This window comes from Equus przewalskii, chromosome 30, assembly GCF_037783145.1.
Source record: "Equus przewalskii isolate Varuska chromosome 30, EquPr2, whole genome shotgun sequence".
Taxonomy (NCBI): domain Eukaryota; kingdom Metazoa; phylum Chordata; class Mammalia; order Perissodactyla; family Equidae; genus Equus; species Equus przewalskii.
This window is the reverse complement of record NC_091860.1, coordinates 26,610,847-26,625,129: the sequence shown is the minus strand read 5'-3', so window position 1 is coordinate 26,625,129 and position 14,283 is coordinate 26,610,847. Positions and strand designations below refer to the sequence as shown.

The window sequence follows — 14,283 nt, the reverse complement described above, 5'->3', positions numbered from 1 at the left end:
AGGTCCCAGTTTTCCTTGGGTCCGACTGCTTCAGGCCTGTCTGCGAAGCTGAGGGTCCACGCTGACCTGCACCACCATCCTTCCTTCCTTCCTTTTTCATCCGCCATCACAAAGGCTTATGTGCACCTACCCTGTGCCCGGCTTGCTTCTAGGGATCCCGGTTGCATCAGTGGCAAAAACAAACAAAACCCCCCAGGCTGTGGGGGAGACAAGACAATAAACAAGAGCATAAAGAAAACACGCGGCATGGGAGATGGTGACAGTGCTCGGGAGAAAAGTACAGCAGGAACAGAGGACGTGAGCGTCGTGTGTAGGTGCTGGATCCCAGGAAGGGGGCGCCGCGGAGGGCTGCGGGGGAGACCCTGACAAAAGGGGACCCCGGAGACGACTCTGGAATGCAGCCAGCTGTTTTCTTCTGCGGGCGGGGACAGGGCCTCGGCCTTAAATTTGGTTTCCATTTGTGGGATTATGGGCTTTATGGCTGTTAGAGCAATTCCAGGCCTTGCAGGGGCAGGTGGGGCAGAATTTGAGGGCGGAGGAGCCCTTGGGGGCCCCAGTGTGCATGCCACCTCCATCCGCTCCTGCGGGCGCCGGTCCTTCTGCTTCTGGAAGGCGGGATGGCGGGACGGGGAGGGACGGCTTTGGTCCCTACTGTCGCCACCTTTGTCACGAACCGCCTTGGGGAAAGGTCTGTAGTGGGTTTCTCCTTCCCGCACCCGCTGTCAAAGCCCCATCACCCCCACTCCAGGCAGTGTCCTGGGGCGAGCGATTTAATCTCTCCGAGATAGCTTCCTTATCTCTGGAAGAGCAGTTGGGTCATCCTAAAGATTAGGGATAATCTGTTTAAAGGACCTAAGGCCACACCTGGTACATTCAATAAAAGGGAGCTGCTATGCATTTGCTAAGAATATAAACAGGCTAATACTTCTTGGGCTCTCTTATCTCCCCTTTCCCAGTGGAGAAACTGGGGCACAGAGAGGTTAAGTTCTGGGTCCAAGGTCACACAGAGAGTAAGTGGCGAAGCTGAAATGTGAACCCAGGCGTCTGGCTCCCGCGGGAGGAGGAGCGGACGAAGGTGAGGCGGGTAAGCTTGCAGGGTACGGCAGTGCGCTGCGTGTCCAGCTCGCTTGCTCTTGACTCACGGTTTTCTGCTCCTTTATCAGCTAAAGGTTTGTGCCTTTACGTGCTGGAAGATCACGTTTACCAGCAGAAAGAGTGGGGCGGAGGCTGAAAATGTGTCAGCCACACGCTCCCGCGAGCAGGAATTTTCCGCTCCTCCTTCCTCCTCTCTGGGACGTCACGGGACAGGTGTGGAGGCGGCAGGCGGAAGGTGGGAAGAGAAGGAACCCGTCCCCGCTGACTTCTAGCTGGCACGTGCTGGGTCTGCGGACGGTGAACTGGGGAGCTGGGAGAAGGGACGGAATCCTGTTGTCTGCGCGTGTAGATCTGGAATAACGGATACAGGGAGGTGCAGAGGGAACCTGGCTGTGAGCCAGGCTCAACCAAAGGCTGCTGGCTGCAGAGGGGGCCCTGGCGGTGCTTAACCCAGTGTTCCTTCTAGTCCAGTGAGCCACGAGCCGCCCGCGGAGCCCTCTGAGTGACAGCCAGCATGTGACTAACTCCAGCTCTGAGCATCTGTTCACAAGCTGGTAGCGACAGTCATGACTGCAAGTTACTGGACTCGTGACATTCAGCCATGCAAAGGCAGCTTTTAGAACTGTCTGCAATTAGCATTGTTTTGAATGAATGAATGAATGATGGCTGTGTAAGTCAGTGTGGACCCCAGGTCCGCAGACAAGTCCTAAAGCAATAGAACCAAGGGGAAAAAAATAGTACTTTTTCCCCCTAATGATAACGACAGTACAGGCTCTAGAAAGGACAGGAAAATGGAAAGAAAGAAATCATCCATAATTCCAGAACATGGAAGTAGGTGTTGTTAACACTTCCATGTATTTCCTTCTAGTTTGTTTTCAGTATAATTGATGATAAGTTGTATTCGATTTTGTGTTCTGACTGCCTTACTTTTAATAATTCAAACTAAGATGTTCTACTCAGTCTGTTAGTTATCTGGAAAACAGCGAAATTGTCAAATGAGTTCCTAAAACTGACGTATCCTGATCATATCACAGAGAGGCTGATCCTGACCTTTTTAAAAGATAAGAGTTTGGAAGTGAAAGCAAGGACTCCGACAGAGACTTGTGCCCCACATTCACAGCAGCATAAATCACAAGGGCCAAAAAGGTAGAAGCAACTCGTGTCCATCAGTGGATGAATGGACAACAAAATGCGGTCTATCATACAGTGGAATATTACTCAGCCTTGAAAAGGAAGGAAATTCTGACACATGCAACAACATGGATGGACCTTGAGGACATTATGCTAAGTGAAATAAGCCAGTCACGAAAGGATACTACTGTGATTCCACTAATATGAGGAGCCTAGAGCGGTCGGATTCAGAGACAGAACGTGGAAGGGTGGGTGCTAGGGGCTGGGGTGGGTGGAGGCTGGTTGTTCATGGTGCACAAGTTTCGGTTTGGGAAGACGACAAAGTTCTGGAGATGGATGTGGCGATGGTTGCACAATAACGTGAATGTGCTTTATGCCAAAGGAACTGCACACTTAGAAACGGTAAATTTTATGTTAGGTGTATTTCACCACAATAAAACAAAACAAAACAAAAGGCAAGAGTTTGGAGCCGAGGACCCTGGTCTCGGCTCTGGCTGACTCTCCCTGCCGCTCCTCCCTCACCCGTCCTCTGGGGGGAAGTCCGGCTAGGCTCCCAGTACCCACCTCCTTCTTGCCTCTCCACCCCCATGTTCCTAATACACAGCCCCGGCAGAGGTCCTGGATGGGGATGGGCCTGAGGCTCAGGAAACTCTGCCCGTGTTGCATCAGATACGTGAGGGGTGAGACCGGGGCCTCATGTGGGGAAGCGCAACAGTGGTCTGTGGGTCATGAACAAGCTGTCTTGCAACTAACGCCGGGTGGGAAGAGGGGAGTGGGAAGGAAAAGCAGCTCATGGGAGTCTGGTGCACAAGTGGGGTGGCCTTGACTCTTAACGCCACTTCCGGGAGAAGCAGAGCCTTCCCCAGGATCTCCACGGCCAGCTCTCATGCCCGTGTCTGTGTGTCCCTCTAAAGTACAGCGGGTCTGGCAGAGCTGTAGCCTTCCATCTGGGGGGCCAGTAATGCGAATGCAGCGTGGCACCTGCCCTGCACCCCTGGCCCACTCCTCCTCTAGGCTCCTGCTGCCTCAGGCTGAGGATATGGAGCCTTGCTTGTGGGGCCAGTGGGAGCCCGTGGAGGAGGGAGGCGAGACCACTGTGTGCTCTGTCTCTCTGTCTCGGCTGGACCATGCCCAAATGTGGGTGAAGTTTGTTGTCCCGTCCAGGGTCTGGGGCCTGGACCTAGAGAGCAGAGGGCGGAGTCTTTGCCAGATGGTGCAACGCATTTTCCAATGCCCCAGGGCCCCCGCTTGCTTCACAGCAGGGTCAGCCAGAGTGGTTGTCCATCCCCTCGGACCCGGGTTGTTGGCTTCAGGCTTGGAAAGTGGACGTGGCCGAGGCCAGCAGAGTCTGGGGCACCAGAGCCCTGAGCGCACGCACGTACACACACACCAACCTGCACACACACCCAAGCTTGTCCCCAGGTGACTAAGTCCTCATAGGCCACACCTGCTGCTGTCACCGGGGGACTTCCAGGGGGTCTCCTCTCCTCTGTTGAGTGAAGGGATAAATGACCTCTCAGGGGACTTTCTCCCGCCTACGGGAGCAGGCAGGTGGGAATTTTCTCTGGAAACTACCTAGTAGTTTTTATCCTAACAATTTATCCACCCTTCTTTCAAGAAGGTCAACCCAGTTCTTCACTCTCAAAAACAAAACAAAACAAACAAAAAAAGGTTGCAAGCCTTCTCAATGGCTTGTCACAAACCACACAGAACAAAAGGGCTGCGGACACAGCAGGAACACTAGCTCCCAGGGGTTCGCTTATTCTAGACTCTTGATTTTTCGCTGGTGGATCTTTCTGATGCACCTCCAAACTCCACGAACGGATTGCTTCCCATGCATTTGTCGCTGGTTTCCTCAACAAAGTGTGGAATATTTTTTTTTCTTTTTTTTTTTATTGAGTTATTGATAGGTTACAATTTTGTGAAATTTCAATTGTACATTAATGTTTGTCATTCATGTTGTAGGTGCACCACTTCACCCTTTGTGCCCACCCCCCACCCCACCTTTCCCCTGGTATCCACTAAACTATTCTTAGTCCATAATTTTAAATTCCTCATATGAGTGGAATCATACACAGATTATCTTTCTCTCGCTGGCTTATTTCACTTAACATAATTCTCTCAAGGTCCATCCATGTTATTGCAAATGGAATGATTTTGTTCTGTTTTGCAGCTGAGTAGTATTCCATTGTATATATGTACCACATCTTCTCAACAAAGTGTGGAATATTTGTAGTGAGGTGCCATATATGTCTCCCTATTCCCATTAGCCCAGCTGGAAGCCTGGCACACCACTGACACTGTGGCTGGGGGGGTGGGGTGAAAACTGAAAACCGGAACCTTTATATGGCTAGACACTGCACTCGCTTGCTTGAGAAGCTTTGAAAAAACTGCAAAGTCGAAGCCCCACCTGGCGGCTCTGATTTAATTGGTCTGGGGTGGGGTTACACATTGGGTATTTCTTAGCGGTTCTCTGGGTGGTTCTTGCGTGCCGTTGATGGTGAAGACCAGTGAGCTAGGTCATGATTCCGGGTAGGTAGTCACTTTTGCGCATTCGCTCTTTTTTCCTCCTCGATTATCTGGCGTATCGGCCTGGGATCTTAATTTATTAAACCCAAGATGTGACGATCCTGATTTAAATAGCCAGGAGGTCAGGTTCTTGCTTGACAGGAGGGCTGTAGTGGAAGAAATACTTAGGTGACCAGCTTGTGCTCCAGAGGGCTTCCTGCTTGTCGTTTCATCACATCTCTTATCTACCCACAAGGATTTCCAGGCTTTTCCAGACATCCGCATCTGATCCCTCGTTGCTTTGAGAGGATTATAGAAGTGGCTACTGGTTTTATCGGTCATCTGTTTACGAGGCGTCCCAGATGGGCTGTTTCTGCCAGTAGCTCCACTCATCCCCTTTGCGAGGAGGCTTTAGCATCCAGGGTGAATGGTCCGACCTCTGCCCCAGATCTGGGCGCTCAGTGTCGGGAGCCTGTGGCCTCAGTTCACCGGAGGGAAGCCTTAGGCAACGCTTCCGGGCTGCTCCTCCACCGATTATCCGATTCACGCACACCAGGTCCTTTGTTGTCAACAAATGAAAAGTCAGATTAAATGTAATTGCCATCATACTTCATCTTTCAACATTAGCTTTTGAAAGATTAGCGATGCCCTGATTCGTGGTATAACACCTTTGATTAGAGGTATGCAATGTCCAAATTGGAGGAAGATCCTTTTGGGGTGAATGTGCAGAATTATTACCATTTTACGTGACTCCTGAACTTAAAATTTATTTTATTTTATTAAGGTCATAATGGTTTATAACATTGTGAAATTTCAGGTGTACGTTATTATTTATTAGTTTCTGTATAGACAGCGTCGTGTTCACCACCAATAGTCTGATTTTTATCCGTCACTAGATGTAAGTGTCCCTTTACCCCTTTTGCCCACCCCCCAACCCCTTCCCCTCTGGTAACCACTAATCTTGAACTTAAAAATTTTGGAGTCTTAATTTTCGTTTTGAAAGAATTTCAGACTTAAAGGGAAGTTGCAAAAATAGCCCCAAGCATTCCCAGACAGCTTTCACACACACAGATTTTGCAAATGTTAACCTTTACCCTATTTGCTATATCATTGTCTTTCTCTCTCCTTCCCTCTTTCCCTCACTCCTTCCCTGTCTGTCTTTCTATCCGTCTATCTACCTATCTGTCTCTGTCTCATCTGTAGGGAGGAAGAGGGAAAGAGAATATACATATATACATAGATATATATGGGTGTGTGTGTGTGCGTAGAGAGACAAATGCTTTTTTTTTTCTGAACCATTTGAGAGTTAGATGCAGAGATGGTGTCCCTTTCGCCGGAATATCTGAAGGGTATTTCTTCAAAACAAGGACAGTACGATGATCAAAGTAAGGAAATTAACATCAGTACAGTCCTATTATCTAATATGCCGACTTTGTGTGTCTCACAAACTTTCCCACTAATGTCCTTTCTTTCTAGCAAAGAGCACAGTTTTTGCTGACGCAAGGTTGAAGCCAGCTCACAGGTTGCAGTTGGTCATCACGGCACTGGAGCCTCTTCTCCTGGCCCTGGTATTGTTGAAGAGTCTAGGCACTCATTATTATTTTTTTAATAATTAAAAAAATTTTTAATTGTGGTAAAAACTCGTAAAGTTTACCATCTTGACCTTTAAAATTTATTTATTTATTTTATTTTCAATGGTGGTAAAAAGACATATTTTAACCATTTTTAAGTGTACAGTGTGGTAGTGTTAAGTATATTTACATTGTGCAACAGACTTCTAGAACTTTTTCATCTTGCAAATCTGAAACTTTACACCCATGATTTATTTTTTTTCTTTTTCTTCTTTTTTTTTTTTTGAGGAAGATTAGCCCTGAGCTAACATCTGCCACCAATCCTCCTCTTTTTGCTGAGGAAGACTGACCCTGAGCTAACATCCATGCCCGTCTTCCTCTACTTTATACGTGGGACACATACCACAGCATGGCTTGCCAAGCAGTGCCACGTCCACACCTGTGATCTGAACCAGAGAACCCCGGGCTGCCGAAGCGGAACGTGCAAACTTAACCACTGCTCCACCGGGCCGGCCCCCAACACACCCATTAACAACTCCTCATTTCCTCTTTCCTGGTCACCACCATTCTACTTTTTGTTTCTATGAAGTTAACTACTCTAGGTACCTCATATAGGTGGAATCGTACAGTATTTGTCTTTTTGTGACAAATTTGTCTTTTTGTGTCTTTTATTTCACTTAGCATAATGCCCTCAGGGTTCATCCATGCTATAGCAAATGATGGGATTTCCTTCATTTTTATGGCTGAATAATATTCCATTGTATGTGTAGACCACATTTGGTTCATTCATTTGCCTGTAGACGGACCTTTGGGTTGCTTCCACCTCTTGGCTACCGTGAATAATGCTGTAATGAATATGTGTATGCAAATATCTCCTCGAGATCCAGGCCATTTATCTTTTAGCATATCCCTCAATTTGGGTTTGTCTGTTGCCTCTTTTTTGCTCGTTGTTGTTGAGGAAGATTAGCCCTGAGCTAACACCTGCTGCCAATCCCCCTCTTTTTCCTGAGGAAGACTGGCCCTGAGCTAACGTCCGTGCCCATCTTCCTCAGCTGTATATGGGGGACACCTGCCACAGCATGGCTTGAGGAGCAGTGCATAGGTCTGCGTGTGGGATCCCAACTGGCGAACCCCGGGCCACCGAAGTGGAGCGTGTGAACTTAACCACTACGCCACCGGGCCAGCCCCTGTCTATTGCTTCTTTACAATTAGGTACGGGTTCTGCATTTTTGGCAGGAGTACCTGGGAAGTAGTGAAGTGTCCTCAGTGCATCATCTTGGGAGACACGTGACATCTCTGTTTCGTTACCCGTGAGGTTAGCTTAGATCCCTTGCTCAGGATGGTGTCTGCCAGGTTTCTCTCCTGTAAGGTTGCTCTCTCTCCCTTTTTAATTAAGAAGTATTTTGTGGGGAGATACTAGGGACTCTGTTTCTTGTCAAACCTCCACCCCCTTGATGACTGTTGTCTGAAATCATTATTACTGTGGTGATTGCCGAATGGCGACTTAGGAATTCCATCCCTCCTTCTACATTGATTTGTCCGCATTCCACTATGAGGAAAAGCTGTCTCACCTCCTGCACTCCCTCACTCACTCATTCATTCATTCATTCGTTTTGTCTACATTTGAGTGGATTTGGGGATTCTCCTTTCTCTCTGGGGTATCATCTATTACCGCCGCCATTCATTTTGTTGCTCAGATCGTACCAGATCTGGCGAGCGGGAACCCCTTAAAGTGGGCTCTTGTTTCTTTTTTTTGACATGTCCTCATCATTTCCTCATTAACTCATGTTTCAGCCTCAGGGTTTCCTGTGCTTCTTGTTTTTAGATAGTGCTCAATTATTGGTATAAGTTAAATAATAAATAACTAAGATTAAATCTGCCTAAAGCTGTACAATGTCCAGACCCATCCTGGTGGCTGGTGACAACTCATCTGGGAGATAAGACAGCCGACTGTCAGGAGCACACCCATCTTGAACCCTAACTTCTGCACACTCCGTGCACACTTAGATGCTCTCAGGCTATTTATTTAGTTTTAAAGGCACATGTGTTGGTTGGGTGCTCTGGGAAGCAGGATTAAGATGGAGTTGGAAGGCAGATTTACTGGGATAGTGCTTGTGGAAGTACAGGAGAGGCTTGCAGCTCTGACACCTGTGAGAGGGAGGGGGGAGGGGGCGGGAGTTGGAGGAACAGCCTCATCCTGCAGGGCAGCTCTGAGAAGTCTCAGCCGCCCACGGGCAGCTCCAGTGCAGAGCTCGCCTGTGCAGGAGCCCCATATTGGGCAGACATGGCCAGGCCCCGGGACCCTGCAGTGCTCAGTCATTGCCTGGGAGCTGCTCGGAAGAGCATGGCCTCAGCTGAGAGGCTGCTTCCGATCCCGGGGTGCTGTGGCTGGAGACTCTTAACTGTAGCTGGCAAACAAGTTATTTCTCTCTCTCCTTTCTTCTTCTTCTTCTTCTTCTTCTTTTTTTTTTTGGTGAGGAACATTGCCCCTGAGCTAACATCTGTTGCCAGTCCTCCTGTTTTTGCTTGAGGAAGATTGTCCAGAGCTAACATCAGTGCCAAGCTTTCTCTATTATGTATGTGGGATGCCGCCACAGCGTGGCTTGACGAGTGGTGTGTAGGTCCATGCCCAGGATCCGAACCTGCGAACGCCAAGCTGATGAAGCAGAGTGTGCAAACTTAACCACTACGCCACTGGGCCAGCCCCAGCAAGCTCTTTCTTAAAGGGAGCTCAGAGTGACATACCACTAAGGCTGCCATAGGAAACCTGTTTAAAGATTATGTTTATTGATTAAAAATTAGAAGTCGAAGCAGAACTATTTCTACTTGGGATGTGAACCCCATATCACGCTTTTGTGGATCCCTGAGGTTCCAGTAATCCCTAGGGAGGCAATGCCAGTGTAGACGTCGGACTTCTTTCTAGTCTGGCATTTCCAGCTAGAGTCTTTGGTTTGGTTGAGAGGTGCCACGATTGTCTCTGCCTGCCCCGAGGTATGAATGCAAAGAGTTGGTAGCACAGTTCACATCGCGAGGCCAGCAGGGATGGCTCGAGCACCTCTGCATTGCCAGGGGCTCATCAAAGGAATGTCCCCCCATCTATGGCTGCGGCCCCTTGACCACCCAGGTTGATCAGATGTACCACCGAAAGCTAGGTGAGCAGCCGTATACCAGATTCACTTAATACTGCAATTCTGGACTCAAAGACTTTACCAGGGGGGAGGACTGCTGTCACGAGATCGTTCTGCACTTGGAGTGCAGAGAAGTGTCCTGCCCCAAATCACCAAGTTGGTGAGCCAGGCCTGGAGCTCAGGCCCCGCAGAATCACAGGATGCCCCATTGGCAGGCCCAGCCAGAGGCCGCTAGTTTGACGGCCAGCTCTTGTGGGAACCCCTCTACAAAGGTTTTGACCGATGGGCATCCAGCCGCTGCTGGGAGTCCTAATGGGGCAGGCCGTCGCTATCTTTGGGTCCCATGGTCGTGGGCTGTGGGACAGCCAGTGGTGTCCCCGTTGTATCGTCCAGCCAGCAGTCTGGTTTCTGCTCATGAGAGCAACACAGTGCAATCACCGCCTCCTGCATGTGTCCGTGGTTATCACAGTATCTCATAGTTTTGTTCCTTAACCTGCATCTAGTTCTTTGGCTACTCCTCACAGAGCATGGCTTCCAGATGGTTCGAACATCCCAACGGCCTTTCTCTGGAGGCATGTGAGTTTGTTAACGTTCCCCTTAAAAGGCATCACCCAGAACTGACCACAGTGTGGTCTCACCACAGGCCATTCCAGACCACCCGTCTTCTCGCTTGAACACTACGCGTTCACACAGCCCGACTGGGGTAGGTTTTCCAACATCTACTCAGCATTGTTTTCCAAAACCTGCATTTAAAAATTTTTTTTGGCTTGATTTGGCTCTATTTTTAGAATGTTTTCCACTGGGAGAAGGAAGAAGCGTGAGGGGGAACAGAGACGGGAAAGCGCGCCAATTCTGATGTGTCAACCCTGGCGTTGCGCCACCCCGTGGGGCTGCACCCAGCACACAGCGTCAGCCGGCCTTGCGACACAGCGCCCATTCCCCACTTTCTCAACCGCAGCCTCGCTCTGCCATCGCCACCGTGTACTTCCTGTCCTCAGCAGAGGGTTGTCTGGTGGTCAGCTTCTGTTCTCACCCAAGTCCTTAGTCAGGAGCCTCAGTTATTTTGACTCCGGCTCCTCCTTCCCCTTGTGTGTGTGTTGGGGGATTTAGCTGATCTGTTGAGAAAACCAAGGGATGGAGACCAAACCACAGTCAAGACTGGAGGAAGTCTGGTCAGACATGTCTGTCACCCACCTTGAGGGGGCCTGGGCGATTCAAAAATGCTGATCTTCACACGCTTGTTGAGTACTTCACAGTGTTTCCAAGAGCGCTTCTTTTCGTATCTGATTTGACCCTCATGGCCACCTCTTCAGGTAGACGGGGCCACTATTATCCTCATTTTACAGATGAACCCACTGATGGCCACAATGAGCGGCTCTCTGTCTGCCTCCAAGCCCTGTGGTTCCTGGAGCACTTCTGGAGGCTGCTTCCAGCCCACGATGTGAGCCATGCTTGTTCCTGCTCGAGATTACTTGTTGATTAGTTGAGACATTGCAAATCTAAGCATTCTTCATCAAGCATAGATTGAACACCTCCCATGTCCTGACACTGTGATAAGCTCCCGGTGAGACAAAGGTGGACAGCTGTCCCTGTTTTAAGTTGCTTCTAGTCTGTAATTACTGTCAAGTTTCTACCTATATTTCACTGGGAACAGTCACTGGAGAAGTGGAAGAGATGCCTAGAGACCCTCGGCAGTTGAGGGAACTGGGGCCCAGTGAGGAAAGACCTGCAACGCGGCATAGACGGGGTCAGAACTAGGGTCCATGCTCCCAGCTCCCAGCGCTCGGCCCCTTCCCCAGCCTGTAGTGTTCCTTCCACACTCCCTAATCCCACTGGACAAACTTTGCAGCTCAGACAAGTCTGGCTCTCAGTAGCTGAGAATCGAATCCTCGACCATCCATAGCTTCCATAGAATTGCTTTTTCTCGTCGTAATTTTGAATGCCTCACTCACTTTGGTGTTTACCGTAGGTCTATAGTGTCGCTCAACATGAACTTCTCCCTACAACCCGATTCTTTGAACATCTTGAGGCGAATTCACTCTTTCGTTGGCTTTGCTGCGCGCCAGGTGCTGACCCTGTTTACGCTGCTGTGAAGTCCAGGAGTGGGCTTCTCAGCCGGAAGATTGTATGTCTTAATGGGAACATGATAGCTGCCCACAACTGTTCGAGGGCAAGCATCTGTTGCTGGAGGAATGCACAGGCTTATTATGTAACCAGGAACAGACTGAGAGCCAATGGGGGAAGGTAGAGGATATGTTTGGCTCAGTGTAAGAAATATCTTTCTGGCCAATGGCCCTGTCTAATAATGGAACAAACAGCCTGAAGCCACAAGTCCAGGCTGAGGCTACCCAGGAGGGCTGTCAGGGAGGGGTTTCTAGATTCGAGGGGAGATGGCCTAGGGGACGTCCAAGGGCCAAAGGACACAGTCAGAAGGAGCAAGGTGAGCTCACTGTTGGGAGCACCTCACCGATGCTGCTCCTCATTGAGAAGCTGTTCCAGTAGCAGGAGAAGATGCCCAGGAGAGGGCAAGTGGAGCACTTGGGAGCTGGGGACCTTCTCCAGCCTCGCCTTAGCAACTTGGCCATGTCTCCCCTGCAAGTCTGAGAAAGATCGCTTAGCTGGGGGGCTAAAAACTGAGGTTCTCCTGCAAAGGAAGACGGGGAGAGTGGCTGGGGGAAGTGTGATGAAAAATTTGGTGTGCCAACCTGACTGGGCCAAGGGATGTTCACATAGCTGGTAAAGCACTATTTCTGGGTGTGTCCGTGAGGGCGTTTCCAGAAGAGATGAGCATTTGAACTGAGTAGAGAACATCTTCCTCCCCAGTTTGAGCGGGCATCATCCAATCCATTCAGGGCTTGACTAAAACAAAGAAGCAGAGGAAGAGGGAGTTTGTGCTCTCTGCTTGAGCTGGGACCTCCATTGTCTTCTCCTCTTGCGCATTGGCGCTCCTGGTTCTCAGGCTTTTGGACTCACATGGACTCAAACCATCGGTCCTGGGATTCTCGGGCCTTTGGACTTGGACTAAATTACACCACCAGCTCCCCTGGGTCTCCAGCAAGCAAATGGCAGACTACAGGACTTCTTGACCTCTACAACTGCATGAGCCAAGCTGAGTTGGGTGGAATGGGAAAGGTGGGGGAGGGGGAGAAATCCAGGAAACCCACCCTCTTCTAGCTTGGATGCCCCCTCCTGCTTTAGACTTCAGAGAGAGATGGATTCTGCAGAAAGCTGAAGACTCGGTTTGGATGGAGCTATTGGCTACCAAATATTGCGCATACTGTATGCCAGGTGCTCTGCTATGCACTTTTTATACAAAACCCCTATTTTATAGGCATCCTCCCCATTGATCCTTGAGCAAACTCACTATGGTACAGCGGGTCAAACTCGCTTGATGTGAAGTGGTTTGTTCAAAGTCCTGAGACTCCTCTCTCTCCTCCTTCTCCCGCCTTCATGTTGCTGATGCTGAGGGGCCCCCACTGGGGAAGACTGGCAGTCCGAGGACGGATGCCAGAGCTGGGCTGTGGAGGCAGAGGTCTGGGCTGACCATGTCTTTCCCAATGATCTCAAGTCTCTTGGACTTGCTTCTTTCTACTCTTTCTAGCCCCTCTTTCTCCTTGTCTAGTAAACTGCTCTGTCCTAATTGCAACAGATGAATGTCTTCATTTTAAGATAGCTTTCTGTCTGTCCTCATCCTTTTTTTGTTTGCTTTTTTTAAACTTAAAGTGAAATTCACATAACATAAAGTTAACCATTTTAGAGGGTATGATTCAGTGGCCTTTAGTACATTGACGATATTGTAAATCACTTCTATTTGCCTCCAAAATATTTTCATCACCACAAAAGGAAACCTCCTCCCCGTTCAGCCGCCACTCCCCATCTTTGCCTCGCTCAGGCCCTGGCGATCGCTAATCCGCTCTGTGTCTCCATGGATTTACCTGTCCTGGATATCTCATAACAATGGACTCATACAGTGGATGACCTTTGTGTCTGGTTTCTTTCACTTAGCATAATGGCATTAGGCTGCTCAGGCTGCCATAAGGAAACACCACAGACGCGCAGCAGCTTAAACAACAACAAATTTATTTCCTCCCAGTTCCGGAGGCTGCAAGTCTGAGATCAGGTTTCATTTCTCCTGAGGCCTCTCTCCTGGGCTTGCAGATGGCCACCTTCTTGCTGTGTCCTCACATGACCTTTGCCCCGTGTGCAAGAATCCCCAGTGTCTCCTTGTTTGTCCAGATCTCCTCTTCTCATAGAGACACCAGTCAGAGAAGATTAGGGTACACCCTAAGGACTTGGTTTTAACTTAATTACTTCTTTAAAGATGCTATGTCCAAATATAGTTACAGTCGAAGGTACTAGGGTTTAGGGTTTCACCATACGAATTTTGAGGGAATCCAGTTCAGCCCATAACAGTCATGTTTTGAAGTTTTCTCCATTGTCACAGTGTGTATCAGAACTTTATTCCTTTCCGTGGCTGAATAATGTTCCATTGTATGGATAGACCACATTTTGTTTATCCGTTCGTCTGTTGATGGGCGCTTAGACTTTTGGCTCTTGTGAATAATGCTGCTACACCCACTGTCTGTTTACATAAAGTACTGGTGTTGGGGGATGGGTGGGAAAGGGGGCCCCGTGAGGAGGTGTGTGTACACACTCCCCAGACAGCAGTGGTAAGTGGCTGGGTGCAGATTCGAAGACCAGCTTTCTGTATCACATGGTGCTGGCCCCGATGCCCCTCCTCAAGCTAGTACACGGGCATTTGGTGAAGAGCTGTGTTGTGAGCTTGCCATGGGGCGGTGGAGGATCGCTGGGCTGTTGAGTCTCCAGCAGGCTTTGCTGTCCAGTGGGTG

General features: G+C 49.3%; 1 protein-coding gene and 1 long non-coding RNA gene across 12 annotated transcripts in view; both read left to right on the top strand.

Moving 5' to 3' along the window:
* PFKFB3 (6-phosphofructo-2-kinase/fructose-2,6-biphosphatase 3) overlaps nt 1-14,283 on the top strand; it is an 84,609-nt gene that overhangs the window by 33,490 nt on the left and 36,836 nt on the right. The window lies entirely within an intron of this gene.
* LOC103548899 (uncharacterized) lies at nt 5,873-7,079 on the top strand. Of its 2 annotated transcripts, none has more exons than XR_544384.2 (3): nt 5,873-6,119; nt 6,211-6,302; nt 6,598-7,079. It is a non-coding gene; the product is annotated as an uncharacterized lncRNA (long non-coding RNA). The 2 variants fall into 2 exon arrangements; XR_011535024.1 differs by having other exon boundaries at nt 5,876-6,119; nt 6,594-7,079.